At 42.5% G+C, this 19,113-nt stretch overlaps 1 protein-coding gene across 1 annotated transcript in view; it reads right to left on the bottom strand.

Moving 5' to 3' along the window:
- The window catches only part of LOC115541697 (inactive dipeptidyl peptidase 10-like), a 254,281-nt gene that overhangs the window by 27,109 nt on the left and 208,059 nt on the right, over nt 1-19,113 (bottom strand). The window lies entirely within an intron of this gene.

Below are 19,113 nucleotides of genomic sequence, written 5' to 3'. Positions count from 1 at the left end.
CCAAGCTGGCTTTTCCCCCTTGAGCGCTATTGGCTGGTTTAACACAATGACGACAGGGAAGCGATTGCTGTGGTTGAAGGACTATTATTGGGTGTCAAGCAGCGAGGCTGCGAGAAAACCTATTGTTTTTCGTATGTTTTCTTCTTATTATTATGCTGCCATGGGAGTCTATGGCAGCCCATAGAACGCCTTGGTCAAAATATGTGGAATTTGGCACACTTATTTGGTTACATGATCCCATGAAGCAAATTTGGGGTCGCTAGCCCATGAGCTCTAGCACCACCAACAGGTCAATTGGACATCCATTCATGTTTATAACTTTTGACCCATTCATCCAATATTCACAAACAAGGTATCATTGGAATCCTTGGGCCAAGCCGAGTTCAACGCACCCTATGTCGTCATTAATGGATTTTCCGCCATCTTGGTTTATGTCAAAAACCTTCAAAATGCATCTCCTATCACAAATTTTGTCCAATCATCTCGAAACTTGGAACACATGATCCTCAAGCCATGCTTGATAAAAAACATCGATAGATTTTTCAAATTCAAAACCGTTTGGCCGCTACAGTCAATCATATTCGACTGTGAAGTCGCCAAACAGGAAGTAAGCCAATATCTCAGCAGCCCTTTGACATATCATAACCAACCTTGGTACATAGACCCATGACATCCTCATGCGGACGCTCTATGAATTTGGTGACCATTGACTTCTAGGGGGCGCTATAATTAATGAAGACGTGTTTTAACTCCTCTCTCTTCACATGAGTATATTTCAAACTTATTTTCAATGTCTGGTGATACTGTCTGACCGCCCCATATAGCTAATAAAATATTTCCCATGGCAACGTCAGAAATTGGCCGCCATGTTCAAAGTTGTCAATATCAATATAACATATCCACAGGCCATATATGATCTTCAGACCAAGCTGAACAAATGTGTGAAACGGCTTTCTGAAATTCAAAACTGTTTTGCCGTGACAGCCAATCAAACTTGACGGCAAAGCTGCCAAACAGGAAACAAGCCTGTTCTCAGCAACTCTTTAACATATCATAGCCAAACTTGCTACATAGACTCATGACATCATTCTGGGGACACCCAAACAATTTGGTGACCGTTGATCTCAGGGGGACGTCAAACAACAATGACACCATTCAGCCCACTTACAATGTAAAATGCAATTCTTACTGGATTAGATGCTTCATGAACCACCTCAAGATGCTTGTTAACATTGTGTCTCTGTTAGGGATATTGCTCGTAATACCCCTACGTATTTGTGTCATTTGTTCTGTTAGGCAGACGATAATGCGCCCTTACCACTAGGGTCATTTTTCCATTTTGAACTAGAGCATAATGCTCTAGTTCATTCCACAAGCTGTCGTTATTACCGATTACGGAGACGGTCGTCATGTAGCCACCCAGCCAATTACGTCTGTCCGGCAGAATTAGTTTATCGAGTCCCATTCTGCTTGACATCCACATTGCTGCTCGCAGCTATATTTGGGTGTCAAGCAACTATGTTGCGAGACAACGTATTGTTTTCGTACGAATTCCTATTATTATTATTATTATTGGGTGTCAAGCAACTACGTTGCGAGACAACCTATTGTTTTTGTATGAGTTCTTATTATTATTACGCTGCCATGGGAGTCTATGGCAGCCCATAGAACCGCTTGGCGAAAAGTTGTGAAATTTGGCACACTGGTTCAAGACAGCCCCATTAGCCCATTAACCCAATCTCAGGTCGCTAGCCCAACAGCTCTAGCGCCACCAACAGGTCAAAGTTGGACATGCATTCATGTTCATAACTTTCGACCTATTCGACCAATTTTCACAAACCAGGTATCATTGGATTCCTTGAACCAAGCCCAGTTCAACACACCCTATGACGTCATTGCGCCATGACGTATATTTCCGCCATATTGGTTTATGTCAAAAACCTTCAAAATGCTACTTCTATGATAAATCTTGTCCAATCATCTCGAAACTTGGCACACATGATCTTCTGGCCATGCTTGATGCAAAACATCTGATAGACCTTTCAACTTCAAAACCGTTTGCCCGCAAGAGCCAATCAAATTTGGTGGCAAAGCCGCCAAACCGGATGTAAGCCCATATCTCAGCAGCCCTTTGACATATCATAACCAACCTTAGTACATAGACCCATGACCCCATAAAGGTTACACTGGATGAATTTGGTGACCTTTGACCTCTAGGTGGCGCTGTTATTAATGTCGATGTGTTTTGACTCCTTTCTCTTCACATGAGTACATTTAAAACTTATTTTCAATGTCTACTGATTCTATTAGACCTCCTTGTATAGCTAGTATATTATTTCTCGCAGAAATATCCGCGACAGCCAATGATATTCGACCGCGAATCCGCCAAACCGGAAATACGCCAATATCTCAGCATCCCTTTGACAAATCATAACCAAACTTGTTACATAGACCCATAACATCATCTTGGGGACAATTAATGAATTTGGTGACCATTGACCTCTAGGGGGCGCTATAATTAATGAAGACGTGTTTTAACTCCTCTCTCTTCACATGAGTACATTTCAAACTTATTTTTAATGTCTGAGGATACTGCCAGACCTCCTTATATAGCTTTAAAATTATTTCTCATTGCAACATCAGAACTTGGCCGCCATGTTGAAAGTTGTCAAAATCAGTTGTAAATTTCCACAGGCCACATATTATGTCCAATCTTCATGAAACTTGGCATATATGATCTTCCGACCAAGCTGAACAGCTGGCAATTTGACAGCCAATCAAACTTGACGTTGCTCATTAATGGCTAGACACTGCACTCGTGTGGCGCTCATTAATGGGCAGACACTGCACTCGTGTGGCGTCAAGCGGTACTTAATGTATAATGCAACAATGACTAAATTTACCATTCCGCCCACCTACTATATAAACTGCAATTCCCTCTGGATTAGATGCTTCAGGAACCACCTCCAGAACGGATGCTTGTTTACATTGTGTCTCTTTTAGGGATATTGTTCCGAATACCCCTATGTATTTGTGACATGTTCTGTCAGGCAGACTGTACTGCGCCCTTACCTCTAGGTGGGGTCCTTTTCCCATTTACTCATCCCACCGGCTGTCGGTATTGCCGATTTCCGAGCCGGTCGTCATGTAGCCCCCTGGCCGATTACGTCCTGCCGGCAGCATTAGCTGCCGGCAGGACGTATTAGCAAACCAGGTATCATTGGATTCCTTGAACCAAGCCCAGTTCAACACACCCTATGACGTCATTGCGCCATGACGTATATGTCCGCCATCTTGGTTTATGTCAAAAACCCTCAAAATGCTACTTCTATCACAAATCTTGTCCAATCATCTCGAAACTTGGCACACATGATCTTCTGGCCATGCTTGATACAAAACATCGAATAGATTTGTCAAATTCAAAACCGTTTGCCCGCTACAGCAAATCAAATTTGGCGGCGTAGCCGCCAAACCGGATGTAAGCCCATATCTCAGCAGCCCTTTGACATATCATAACCAACCTTGGTACATAGAACCATGACCCCATAAAGGTGACACTGAATAAATTTGGTGAGATTTGACCCCTAGGGGGCGCTGTTATTAATGTCGATGTGTTTTGACTCCTCTCTCTTCACATGAGTACATTTAAAACTTATTTTCAATGTCTAGTGATACTATCAGACCTCCCCGTATAGCTAGTATATTATTTCTCGCAGAAATATCCGCGACAGCCAATGATATTCGACCGCGAAGCCGCCAAACCGGAAACACGGCAATTTCTCAGCATCCCTTTGACAAATCATAACCAAACTTGAAACATAGACCCATAACATCATCATGGGGACGCTTAATGAATTTGGTGACCATTGACCTCTAGGGGGCGCTATAATTAATGAAGACGTGTTTTAACTCCTCTCTCTTCACATAAGTACATTTCAAACTTATTTCTAATGTCTGAGGATACTGCCAGACCTCCTTATATAGCTTATAAATTATTTGTCATTGTAACATCAGAACTTGGCCGCCATGTTGAAAGTTGTCAAAATTAGTTGTAAATTCCCACAGGCCACAAATTATGTCCAATCTTCATGAAACTTTGCATATATGATCTTCCGACCAAGTTGAACAAATGTATTAAACAGCTTTCTCAAATTCAAAACCGTTTGGCCGTGACAGCCAATCAAACTTGACGTTGCTCATTAATGGCTAGACACTGCACTCGTGTGGCGCTCATTAATGGGCAGACACTGCACTCGTGTGGCGTCAAGCGGTACTTAATGTATAATGCAACAATGACTAAATTTACCATTCCGCCCACCTACTATATAAACTGCAATTCCCTCTGGATTAGATGCTTCAGGAACCACCTCCAGAACGGATGCTTGTTTACATTGTGTCTCTTTTAGGGATATTGTTCCGAATACCCCTATGTATTTGTGACATGTTCTGTCAGGCAGACTGTACTGCGCCCTTACCTCTAGGTGGGGTCCTTTTCCCATTTACTCATCCCACCGGCTGTCGGTATTGCCGATTTCCGAGCCGGTCGTCATGTAGCCCCCTGGCCGATTACGTCCTGCCGGCAGCATTAGCTTACCGAGTCCCATTATGCTTGACACCCACATTGCTGCTCGCAGCTATATTTATTATTATTATCCTTCAATGGGAGTCAATGGCAGCCCATAGAACCGCTTGGCGAAAAGTTGTGAAATTTGGCGCACTGGTTCAGGACAGCCCCATTAGCCCATTTAACCAATCTCAGATCACTAGCCCAACAGCTCTAGCGCCACCAATAGGTCAAAGTTGCACATGCATTCATGTTCATAACTTTCGACCTATTCGACCAATATTCACAAACCAGGTATCATTGGATTCCTTGAACCAAGCCCAGTTCAACACACCCTATGACGTCATTGTGCCATGACGTCTATTTCCGCCATCTTGGTTTATGTCAAAAACCTTCAAAATGCTACTTCTATCACAAATCTTGTCCAATCATCTCGAAACTTGGCACGCATGATCTTCTGGCCATGCTTGATAAAAAACATCGAATAGATTGTCAAATTCAAAACCGTTTGCCCGCTAAAGCCAATCAAATTTGGAGGCGAAGCCGCCAAACCGGATGTAAGCGCATATCTCAGCAGACCTTTGACATATCATAACCAACCTTGGTACATAGACCCATGACCCCATAAAGGTGACACTGAATAAATTTGGTGACCTTTGACCTCTAGGGGGCGCTGTTATTAATGTCGATGTGTTTTGACTCCTCTCTCTTCACATGAGTATATTTCATGCAAATTTTAAATGTTTGGTGATACTAACAGACCTCTTCATATAGATAGTATATTGATTCTTGCAGAAATATCCGCGACAGCCAATGATATTAGACCGCAAAGCCCCCAAACCGGAAACACGCCAATATCTCAGCAGCCCTTTGACATATCATAACCAAACTTGATACATAGACCCATAACATCATCATGGGGACACTCAATGAATTTGGTGACCATTGACCTCTAGGGGGCGCTATAATGAATGAAGACGTGTTTTAACTCCTCTCTCTTCACATGAGTACATTTCAAACTTATTTTCAATGTCTGAGGATACTGCCAGACCTCCCCATATAGCTTACAAATTATTTCTCATGGCAACATCAGAACTTGGCCACCATGTTGAAAGTTGTCAAGATCAGTTGTAAATTTCCACAGGCCACAAATTATGTCCAATCTACATGGAACTTGGCATATATGACCTTCAGACCAAGTTGAACAAATGTATCAAACAGCTTTCTCAAATTCAAAACCGTTTGGCCGTGACAGCCAATCAAACATGACGGCGCTCATTAATGGGTAGACACTGCACTCGTGTGGCGACAAGCGGTACTTAATGTGTAATGCAACAATGACTATATTTACCATTCCGCCCACCTACAATATAAACTGCAATTCCCACTGGATCAGATTCTTCACGAACCACCTCCAGAACGGATGCTTGTTTACATTGTGTCTCTTTTAGGGATATTGTTCCGAATACCTCTATGTATTCTTGTCATTTGTTCTGTCAGGCAGACGGTATTGCGCCCTTACCTCTAGTTGGGGTCCTTTTCCCATTTACTCATCCCACCGGCTGTCGATATTGCCGATTTCCGAGACGGTCGTCATGTAGCCCCCTGGCCGATAACGTCCATCCGGCATAATTAGCCAACCGAGTCCCATTATGCTTGACACCCACATTGCTGCTCGCAGCTATATTTGGGTGTCAAGCAACTATGTTGCGAGACAACCTATTGTTATTGTACGAATTCTTATTATTATTATTATTATTATGCTGCCATTGGAGTCAATGGCAGCCCATAGAACCGCTTGGCGAAAAGTTGTGAAATTTGGCACACTTGTTCAGGACTGCCCCATTAGCCCATTAAGCCAATCTAAGGTCGCTAGCCCAACAGCTCTAGCGCCACCAACAGGTCAAATTTGGGCATGCATTCATGTTCATAACTTTTGACCTATTCGACCAATTTTCACAAACCAGGTATCATTGGATTCCTTGAACCAAGCCCAGTTCAACACACCCTATGACGTCATTGTGCCATGACGTATATTTCCGCCATCTTGGTTTATGTCAAAAACCTTCAAAATGCTACTTCTATCACAAATCTTGTCCAATCATCTCGAATCTTGACACACATGATCTTCTGGCCATGCTTGATAAAAAACATCGAATAGATTTGTCAAATTCAAAACCGTTTGTCCGCTAAAGCCAATCAAATTTAACCGCCAAGTTGCCAAACCGGAAGTAAGCCCATATCTCAGAAGCCCTTTGACCTATCATAACCAACCTTGGTAGAGAGACCCATGACCGCATCACGGTGACACTGAATGAATTTGGTGACCCTTGACCTCTAGGTGGCGCTGTTATTAATGTCGATGTGTTTTGACTCCTCTCTCTTCACATGAGTACATTTAAAACTTATTTTCAATGTCTGGTGATACTATCAGACCTCCCCATATAGCTCATATATTACGTCTTGCAGAAATATCCGCGACAGCCAATGATATTCGAGCGCGAAGCCGGAAAACCGGAAACATGCCAATATCTCTGCAGCCCTTTGACATATCATAACCAAACTAGATACATTGACCCATACCATAATCATGGGGACACTCAAAGAATTTGGTGACCATTTACCGCTAGGGGGCGCTATAATTAATGAAGACGTGTTTTAACTCCTCTCTCTTCACATGAGTACATTTCAAACTTATTTTCAATGACTGATGATACTGTCAGACCTACTCATATAGCATATAAATTATTTCTCATTGCAACATCAGAACTTGGCCGCCATGTTGAAATTTGTCAAAATCAGTTGTAAATTCCCACAGGCCACAAATTATGTCCAATCTTCATGAAACTCTGCATATATGATCTTCAGACCAAGCTGAACTAATGTGTTAAACAGCTTTCTCAAATTCAAAACCGTTTGGCCGTGACAGGCAATCAAACTTGACGGCGCTCATTAATGGGTAGACACTGCACTCGTGTGGCGATAAGCGGTACTTAATGTATAATGCAACAATGACTATATTTACCATTCCGCCCACTTAAAATATAAACTGCAATTCCCACTGGATCAGATGCTTCACGAACCACCTCCAGAAGGGATGCTTGTTTACATGGTGTCTCTTTTAGGGATATTGTTCCGAATACCCCTATGTATTTGTGACATTTGTTCTGTCAGGCAGACTGCATTGCCCCCTTACCTCTAGGTGGGGTCCTTTTCCCATTTACTCATCCCACCGGCTGTCGGTATTGCCGATTTCCGAGGCGGTCGTCATGTAGCCCCCTGGCCGATTGCGTCCATCCGGCAGAATAAGCCTACCGAGTCCGATTATGCTTGACACCCACATTGCTGCTCGCAGCTATATTTGGGTGTCAAGCAACTATGTTGCGAGACAACCTATTGTTTTCGTACGAATTCTTATTATTATTATTATTATTATGCTGCCATTGGAGTCAATGGCAGCCCATAGAACCGCTTGGCGAAAAGTTGTGAAATTTGGCACAATGGTTCAGGACAGCCCCATTAGCCCATTAAGCCAATCTCAGGTCGCTAGCCCAACAGCTCTAGCGCCACCAACAGGTCAAAGTTGGACATGCATTCATGTTCATAACTTTCGACTTATTCGACCAATATTCACAAACCAGGTATCATTGGATTCCTTGAACCAAGCCCAGTTCAACACACCCTATGACGTCATTGCGCCATGACGTATATGTCCGCCATCTTGGTTTATGTCAAAAACCCTCAAAATACTACTTCTATCACAAATCTTGTCCAATCATCTCGAAACTTGGCACACATGATCTTCTGGCCATGCTTGATACAAAACATCGAATTGATCGATTGATTCAAAACCGTTTGCCCGCTACAGCAAATCAAATTTGGCGGCGTAGCCGCCAAACCGGATGTAAGCCCATATCTCAGCAGCCCTTTGACATATCATAACCAACCTTGGTACATAGACCCATGACCCCAGAAAGGTGACACTGAATAAATTTGGTGAGATTTGACCTCTAGGGGGCGCTGTTATTAATGTCGATGTGTTTTGACTCCTCTCTCTTCACATGAGTACATTTAAAACTTATTTTCAATGTCTAGTGATACTATCAGACCTCCCCGTATAGCTAGTATATTATTTCTCGCAGAAATATCCGCGAGAGCCAATGATATTCGACCGCGAAGCCGCCAAACCGGAAACACGGCAATTTCTCAGCATCCCTTTGACAAATCATAACCAAACTTGAAACATAGACCCATAACATCATCATGGGGACGCTTAATGAATTTGGTGACCATTGACCTCTAGGGGGCGCTATAATTAATGAAGACGTGTTTTAACTCCTCTCTCTTCACATGAGTACATTTCAAACTTATTTCTAATGTCTGAGGATACTGCCAGACCTCCTTATATAGCTTATAAATTATTTCTCATTGTAACATCAGAACTTGGCCGCCATGTTGAAAGTTGTCAAAATTAGTTGTAAATTCCCACAGGCCACAAATTATGTCCAATCTTCATGAAACTTTGCATATATGATCTTCCGACCAAGCTGAACAAATGTATTAAACAGCTTTCTCAAATTCAAAACCGTTTGGCCGTGACAGCCAATCAAACTTGACGTTGCTCATTAATGGGTAGACACTGCACTCGTGTGGCGCTCATTAATGGGCAGACACTGCACTCGTGTGGCGTCAAGCGGTACTTAATGTATAATGCAACAATGACTAAATTTACCATTCCGCCCACCTACTATATAAACTGCAATTCCCACTGGATTAGATGCTTCACGAACCACCTCCAGAACGGATGCTTGTTTACATTGTGTCTCTTTTAGAGATATTGTTCCGAATACCCCTATGTATTTGTGACATTTGTTCTGTCAGGCAGACTGTATTGCGCCCTTACCTCTAGGTGGGGTCCTTTTCCCATTTGGTAAACATTGACGCGTACTCGCATGATGCTCATCCCACCGGCTGTCGGTATTGCCGATTACCGAGACGGTCGTCATGTAGCCATCCTGGCCGATTATGTCCATTCGGCAAAATTAGCTTACCGAGTCCCATTATGCTTGACACCCACATTGCTGCTCGCAGCTATATTTGGGTGTCAAGCAACTATGTTGCGAGACAACCTATTGTTATTGTACGAATTCTTATTATTATTATTATTATTATGCTGCCATTGGAGTCAATGGCAGCCCATAGAACCGCTTGGCGAAAAGTTGTGAAATTTGGCACACTTGTTCAGGACTGCCCCATTAGCCCATTAAGCCAATCTAAGGTCGCTAGCCCAACAGCTCTAGCGCCACCAACAGGTCAAATTTGGGCATGCATTCATGTTCATAACTTTTGACCTATTCGACCAATTTTCACAAACCAGGTATCATTGGATTCCTTGAACCAAGCCCAGTTCAACACACCCTATGACGTCATTGTGCCATGACGTATATTTCCGCCATCTTGGTTTATGTCAAAAACCTTCAAAATGCTACTTCTATCACAAATCTTGTCCAATCATCTCGAATCTTGACACACATGATCTTCTGGCCATGCTTGATAAAAAACATCGAATAGATTTGTCAAATTCAAAACCGTTTGTCCGCTAAAGCCAATCAAATTTAACCGCCAAGTTGCCAAACCGGAAGTAAGCCCATATCTCAGAAGCCCTTTGACCTATCATAACCAACCTTGGTAGAGAGACCCATGACCGCATCACGGTGACACTGAATGAATTTGGTGACCCTTGACCTCTAGGTGGCGCTGTTATTAATGTCGATGTGTTTTGACTCCTCTCTCTTCACATGAGTACATTTAAAACTTATTTTCAATGTCTGGTGATACTATCAGACCTCCCCATATAGCTCATATATTACGTCTTGCAGAAATATCCGCGACAGCCAATGATATTCGAGCGCGAAGCCGGAAAACCGGAAACATGCCAATATCTCTGCAGCCCTTTGACATATCATAACCAAACTAGATACATTGACCCATACCATAATCATGGGGACACTCAAAGAATTTGGTGACCATTTACCGCTAGGGGGCGCTATAATTAATGAAGACGTGTTTTAACTCCTCTCTCTTCACATGAGTACATTTCAAACTTATTTTCAATGACTGATGATACTGTCAGACCTACTCATATAGCATATAAATTATTTCTCATTGCAACATCAGAACTTGGCCGCCATGTTGAAAGTTGTCAAAATCAGTTGTAAATTCCCACAGGCCACAAATTATGTCCAATCTTCATGAAACTCTGCATATATGATCTTCAGACCAAGCTGAACTAATGTGTTAAACAGCTTTCTCAAATTCAAAACCGTTTGGCCGTGACAGGCAATCAAACTTGACGGCGCTCATTAATGGGTAGACACTGCACTCGTGTGGCGATAAGCGGTACTTAATGTATAATGCAACAATGACTATATTTACCATTCCGCCCACTTAAAATATAAACTGCAATTCCCACTGGATCAGATGCTTCACGAACCACCTCCAGAAGGGATGCTTGTTTACATGGTGTCTCTTTTAGGGATATTGTTCCGAATACCCCTATGTATTTGTGACATTTGTTCTGTCAGGCAGACTGCATTGCCCCCTTACCTCTAGGTGGGGTCCTTTTCCCATTTACTCATCCCACCGGCTGTCGGTATTGCCGATTTCCGAGGCGGTCGTCATGTAGCCCCCTGGCCGATTGCGTCCATCCGGCAGAATAAGCCTACCGAGTCCGATTATGCTTGACACCCACATTGCTGCTCGCAGCTATATTTATTATTATTATTATTATGCTGCCATTGGAGTCAATGGCAGCCCATAGAACCGCTTGGCGAAAAGTTGTGAAATTTGGCACACTTGTTCAGGACTGCCCCATTAGCCCATTAAGCCAATCTAAGGTCGCTAGCCCAACAGCTCTAGCGCCACCAACAGGTCAAAGTTGGGCATGCATTCATGTTCATAACTTTTGACCTATTCGACCAATTTTCACAAACCAGGTATCATTGGATTCCTTGAACCAAGCCCAGTTCAACACATCCTATGACGTCATTGCGCCATGACGTATATGTCCGCCATCTTGGTTTATGTCAAAAACCTTCAAAATGCTACTCCTATCACAAATCTTGTCCAATCATCTCGAAACTTGGCACACATGATCTTCTGGCCATCCTTGATGAAAAACATCGAATAGATTTGTCAAATTCAAAACCGTTTGCCCGCTAAAGCCAATCAAATTTTGCAGCGCAGCGGCCAAACCGGAAGTAAGCCCATATCTCAGCAGTTCTTTGACATATCATAACCAACCTTGGTACATAGACCCATGACCCCATAAAGGTTACACTGGATGAATTTGGTGACCTTTGACCTCTAGGTGGCGCTGTTATTAATGTCGATGTGTTTTGACTCCTTTCTCTTCACATGAGTCCATTTAAAACTTATTTTCAATGTCTAGTGATACTATTAGACCTCCCCGTATAGCTAGTATATTATTTCTTGCAGAAATATCCGCGACAGCCAATGATATTCGACCGCGAACCCGCCAAACCGGAAACACGCCAATATCTCAGCATCCCTTTGACATATCATAACCAAACTTGATACATAGACCCATAACATCATCAGGGGGACACTCAATGAATTTGGTGACCATTGACCTATAGGGGAAGCTATAATTAATGAAGACGTGTTTTAACTCCTCTCTCTTCACATGAGTACATTTCAAACTTATTTTTAATGTCTGAGGATACTGCCAGACCTCCTTATGTAGCTTATGAATTATTTCTCATTGCATCAGAACTTGGCCGCCATGTTGCAAGTTGTCAAAATCAGTTGAAAATTTCCACAGGCCACAAATTATGTCTGTGTTGTCTCTCCTGGCACTCATTTAATATTCTTACATTGATTTCTTAAATATGTATATGTAAAAACGGATGTGAATAATTACTTTACAGTTAAAATAAGCCAATGTATAAATTCATATTATTTTGCCGTTTTAGGTTTGTTATTATTTCACTTCCGGTTTAGTCACTTCCTGTGACGTAATTTCCTGTTAAAAATCTTACCTCTGTAGAAGGAATGGCAGACATGTGCATCTTCTGATTGTAATCCGCTAGCATCCACATGAAAGCATCTAAGAGGCAATGCCGTAAGTTTGTTTAATCAATGCAAGACATGTTTAAGATAATATATTAGAGTGGATTTATTTAAAAATAATGTTTGATGTGTTGTTAAAAACGTTTTGGTTAGCAATTGTGTACAAACTAAAATCAATGCAATTGGCATCAGAATGTCTTCATGCAGTGTTAGACAGTTCATATTATTATTTACAACTATGTACAACATGCTGTTTAGTCAAATGTACATTCAGTATTTTTGTATTCTTTTATTTGCAGTTTTCACCGTCTGTTCATGAGGAATTGTGACAGTAAATGGTCAACCTTACTACGACTCTGTCTTCATTGGCTACGGTTTAACTCTGTGTTAAGTCAGGGTTACAACACACTGCACGAGAACACTACAATGTCCAATCTTCATAGAACTTGGCAAAAATGATCTTCCGACCAAGCTGAACAAATGTATCAAACCGCTTTCTCAAATTCAAAACCGTTTGGCCGTGACAGCCAATCAAACTTGACGACGCTCATTAATGGGTAGACACTGCACTCGTGTGGCGACAAGCGGTACTTAATGTATACTACAACAATGACTATATTTACCATTACGCCGATTTACAATATAAACTTCAATTCCCGATGGATTAGATGCTTCACGAACCACCTCCAGAACGGGTGCTTGTTTACATTGTGTCTCTTTTAGGAATATTGTTCCGAATACCCCTATGTATTTGTGACATTTGTTCTGTCAGGCAGACTGTATTGCGCCCTTACCTCTAGGTGGGGTCCTTTTCCCATTTCCTCATCCCACCGGCTGTCGGTATTGCCGATTTCCGAGACGGTCGTCATGTAGCCCCCTGGCCGATTACGTCCGCCCGGCAAAATTAGCTTACCGAGTCCCATTATGCTTGACACCCACATTGCTGCTCGCAGCTATATTTATTATTATTATACTGCCATTGGAGTCAATGGCAGCCCATAGAACCGCTTGGCGAAAAGTTGTAAAATTTGGCACAATGGTTCAGAACAGCCCCATTAGCCCATTAAGCCAATCTCAGGTCGCTAGCCCAACAGCTCTAGCGCCACCAACAGGTCAAAGTTGGACATGCATTCATGTTCATAACTTTCGACTTATTCGACCAATATTCACAAACCAGGTATCATTGGATTCCTTGAACCAAGCCCAGTTCAACACACCCTATGACGTCATTGCGCCATGACGTATATGTCCGCCATCTTTGTTTATGTCAAAAACCCTCAAAATGCTACTTCTATCACAAATCTTGTCCAATCATCTCGAAACTTGGCACACATGATCTTCTGGCCATGCTTGATACAAAACATATAATTGATCGATTGATTCAAAACCGTTTGCCTGCTACAGCAAATCAAATTTGGCGGCATAGCCGCCAAACCGGATGTAAGCCCATATCTCAGCAGCCCTTTGACATATCATAACCAACCTTGGTACATAGACCCATGACCCCAGAAAGGTGACACTGAATAAATTTACTCATCCCACCGGCTGTCGATATTGCCGATTTCCGAGACGGTCGTCATTTAGCCCCCTGGCCGATAACGTCCATCCGGCATAATTAGCCAACCGAGTCTCATTATGCTTGACACCCACATTGCTGCTCGCAGCTATATTTGGGTGTCAAGCAACTATGTTGCGAGACAACCTATTGTTTTCGTACGAATTCTTATTATTATTATTATTATTTACCTGACATGGGAGTCAATGGCAGCCCATAGAACCGCTTGGCGAAAAGTTGTGAAATTTGGCACACTGGTTCAGGACAGCCCCATTAGCCCATTAAGCCAATCTCAGGTCGCTAGCCCAACAGCTCTAGCGCCACCAACAGGTCAAAATTGGACATGCATTCATGTTCATAACTTTCGACCTATTCGACCAATATTCACAAACCAGGTATCATTGGATTCCTTGAAACAAGCCCAGTTCAACAAACCCTATGACGTCATTGCGCCATGACGTATATTTCCGCCATCTTGGTTTATGTCAAAAACCTTCAAAGTGCTACCTATATCACAAATCTTGTCCAATCATCTCGAAACTTGGCACACATGATCATCCGGCGATGCTTGATGCAAAACATCTGATGGACCTTTCAAATTCAAAACCGTTTGCCCGCTAGAGCCAATCAAATTTGGCGGCAAAGCCGCCAAACCGGATGTAAGCCCATATCTCAGCAGCCCTTTGACATATCATAACCAACCTTGGTACATAGACCCATGACCCCATAAAGGTTACACTGAATGAATTTGGTGATATTTGACCTCTAGGGGGCGCTGTTATTATGGTCGATGTGTTTTGACTCCTCTCTCTTCTCATGAGTACATTTAAAACTTATTTTCAATGTCTAGTGATACTATTTGACCTCCCCGTGTAGCTAGTATATTATTTCTCGCAGAAATATCCGCGACAGCCAATGATATTCGACCGCGAAGCCGCCAAACCGGAAACACGGCAATATCTCAGCATCCCTTTGACAAATCATAACCAAACTTGAAACATAGACCCATAACATCATCATGGGGACGCTTAATGAATTTGGTGACCATTGACCTCTAGGGGGCGCTATAATAAATAAAGACGTGTTTTAACTCCTCTCTCTTCACATGAGTACATATCAAACTTATTTCTAATATCTGAGGATACTGCCAGACCTCCTTATATAGCTTATAAATTATTTCTCATTGCAACATCAGAACTTGGCCGCCATGTTGAAAGTTGTCAAAATTAGTTGTAAATTCCCACAGGCCACAAATTATGTCCAATCTTCATGAAACTTGGCATGTATGATCTTCCAACCAAGCTGAACAAATGTATTAAACAGCTTTCTCAAATTCAAAACCATTTGGCCGTGACAGCCAATCAAACTTGACGTTGCTCATTAATGGGTAGACACTGCGCTCGTGTGGCGCTCATTAATGGGTAGACACTGCACTCGTGTGGCGACAAGCGGTACTTAATGTGTAATGCAACAATGACTATATTTACCATTCCGCCCACCTACAATATAAACTGCAATTCCCACTGGATCAGATTCTTCACGAACCACCTCCAGAACGGATGCTTGTTTACATTGTGTCTCTTTTAGAGATATTGTTCCGAATACCCCTATGTATTTGTGACATTTGTTCTGTCAGGCAGACTGTATTGCGCCCTTACCTCTAGGTGGGGTCCTTTTCCCATTTACTCATCCCACCAGCTGTCGGTATTGCCGATTTCCGAGGCGGTCGTCATGTAGCCCCCTGGCCGATTGCGTCCATCCGGCAGAATTAGCCTACCGAGTCCGATTATGCTTGACACCCACATTGCTGCTCGCAGCTATATTTACTATTACTGTCCGTCCACACCAGAAGCGAATTGAGCGACCAAATCGCCGGAAGTCATTCACTTTCTATGGGCAAGAGCGACCAAAGCGACCAAAGCGACCAACGCTACCAGCGGCCAAAGTTGAGCGACCAGAGCGTCAAAAAGAAGTTGAAAACTTTTTAACTTCATGCAAATGACTATTATTCGCTTCAGGGGCCAAACACTGACAGTCAATCGGAATGTAGACGCTCTTCGCTTGCGTGGATCCCAGGGAACATCGGCAGGCACTTTGGTTCCTACCTACCTTTATTCACTCACTGAACAAAATGTCGGCTGAAGTATTAATCGCGGCTGTAACTGGGCACCCGGTGTTGTACGAACCCATCCCTTTTAAGTTCAGAGATCGAAACGCCGTAGTGGTTTGGATATCAAGTGATGATAAGCGGGAGTATTTATAGGCTACATCTAGAACGTTCGTATTTAAGCGGGAATCATTTTAATTTGCTCTCCATGCCACCAATCTAACCAACCAATCGCGTGTAGCATGCTTTAAACAAAACCAAAAAAGTTTTTGAAATCGTCACATAAACAAACTAATCGACAAGACGAGGGATAAATGACAAGGGATATATCTAGTCTAGATAGATAGAAAGCCTAGTCAAGTCTTTATTAATACCAAACGACACAAATCGTCGGGAATCCATTTAGGTGGTTCGGCCCACACAGGACAGTAGCCTACAACACCACACAGAACAATTCTGACTGGACATACACACAATCCATCACATTAAAACTAGACACGCGTTGATAGATAGATAGACAGAAAAGCCTAGATAGATCGATATGTTCCATTATTTGCCTTGCGGAGCCAACCATTCCTGTGCGCGTATGCAAATTAGCCATGTGCGCGAATGTCTATTTGTTTTGAATGCGACGAATGAGTGCAGATCATGATTTGCAGATCCAGATCAGTGAAACATATTTTAACTACTACAGCACGCAGGGTTTTTTGTTCTCGGTTGTAATTAGCCTACATTTTAGGATTTTTTTTGTATTGGGGGGAATCACTGTCCTACTTGTTGTCGAAGCACTTTATCGAACAAGCAAAACCGTCTCGGCAATATGGCCAAGGTGTATGGGAGAGTTCACTATTTGATATGGCTGTCTGTAGGGCCTACTAAACGCATACGGCTCCTTTAAATGCGTCTGCATAATTGAATTGTACGTCATGAGCGACTTGAGCGACCAAAGCGAACAGAAAAATTCGCAGCGAAACTTTGTGAGCGACCAAAGCGTCTTTGACGCTTTGGTCGCTCCTGGTGTGGACGTACAGTTATACTGCCATTGGAGTCAATGGCAGCCCATAGAACCGCTTGGCGAAAAGTTGTGAAATTTGGCACACTGGTTCAGGACAGCCCCATTAGCCCATTAAGCCAATCTCAGGTCGCTAGCCCAACAGCTCTAGCGCCACCGACAGGTCAAAGTTTCACATGCATTCGTGTTCTTAACTTTCGACCCATTCGACCAATATTCACAAACCAGATATCATTGGATTCCTTGAACCAAGCCCAGTTCAACACACCCTATGACGTCATTGCGCTATGACGTTTATTTCCGCCATCTTGGTTTATGTCAAAAACCTTCAAAGTGCTACTTCTATCACAAATCTGATAGACCTTTCAAATTCAAAACTGTTTGTCCGCTAGAGCCAATCAAATTTGGCGGCAAAGCCGCCAAACCGGATGTAAGCCCATATCTCAGCAGCCCTTTGACATATCATAACCAACCTTGGTACATAGACCCATGACCCCATAAAGGTTACACTGGATGAATTTGGTGACCTTTGACCTCTAGGTGGCGCTGTTATTAATGTCGATGTGTTTTGATTCCTTTCTCTTCACATGAGTACATTTAAAACTTATTTTCAATGTCTAGTGATACTATTAGACCTCCCCGTATAGCTAGTATATTATTTCTTGCAGAAATATCCGCGACAGCCAATGATATTCGTAGCGAATCAACCAAACCGGAAACACGCCAATATCTCAGCATCCCTTTGACATATCATAACCAAACTTGTTACATAGACCCATAACATCATCATGGGGACACTCAATGAATTTGGTGACCATTGACCTCTAGGGGGCGCTATAATTAATTAAGACGTGTTTTAACTCCTCTCTCTTCACATTAGTACATTTCAAACTTATTTTTAATGTCTGAGGATACTGCCAGACCTCCTTATATAGCTTATAAATTATTTCTCATTGCAACCTCAGAACTTGGCCACCATGTTGAAAGTTGTCAAAATCAGTTGTAAATTTCCACAGGCCACAAATAATGTCCAATCTTCATAAAACTTTGCATATATGATCTTCAGAACAAGTTGAACAAATGTGTTAAACAGCTTTCTCAAATTCAAAACCGTTTGGCCGTGACAGGCAATCAAACGTGACGGCCCTCATTAATGGGTAGACACTGCACTCGTGTGGCGCTCATTAATGGGTAGACACTGCACTCGTGTGGCGACAAGCGGTACTCAATGTATAATGCAACAATGACTATATTTACCATTCCGCCCACCTACTATATAAACTGCGATTCCCACTGGATTAGATGCTTCACGAACCACCTCCAGAACGGATGCTTCTTTACATTGTGTCTCTTTGAGGGATATTGTTCCGAATACCCCTATGTATTTGTGACATTTGTTCTGTCAGGCAGACTGTATTGCGCCCTTACCTCTAGGTGGGGTCCTTTTCCCACATAATGCTCATCCCACCGGCTGTCGGTATTGCCGATTTCCGAGGCGGTCGTCATGTAGCCCCCTGGCCGATTGCGTCCATCCGGCAGAATTAGCCTACCGAGTCCGATTATGCTTGACACCCACATTGCTGCTCGCAGCTATATTTATTTTTATTATTATATTTATATTGTTGCATTGTACAATTTATTTTGTTTTACCAAAAAAGTTAAATACAGTAAATACAATACCTTGAATGGCACAGAATCTAAAGATTGCCACTAAAATTGGCCAAAAAAATGGTAAAACTAAACTTTAACAACAATTTTGGTGAGTAATTCTCAACATGAAACTT

Source organism: Gadus morhua, chromosome 4 (genome assembly GCF_902167405.1).
Source record: "Gadus morhua chromosome 4, gadMor3.0, whole genome shotgun sequence".
NCBI lineage: Eukaryota > Metazoa > Chordata > Actinopteri > Gadiformes > Gadidae > Gadus > Gadus morhua.
The sequence above is the reverse complement of the archived record's forward strand: the minus strand, read 5'-3'. Positions and strand labels throughout refer to the sequence as shown.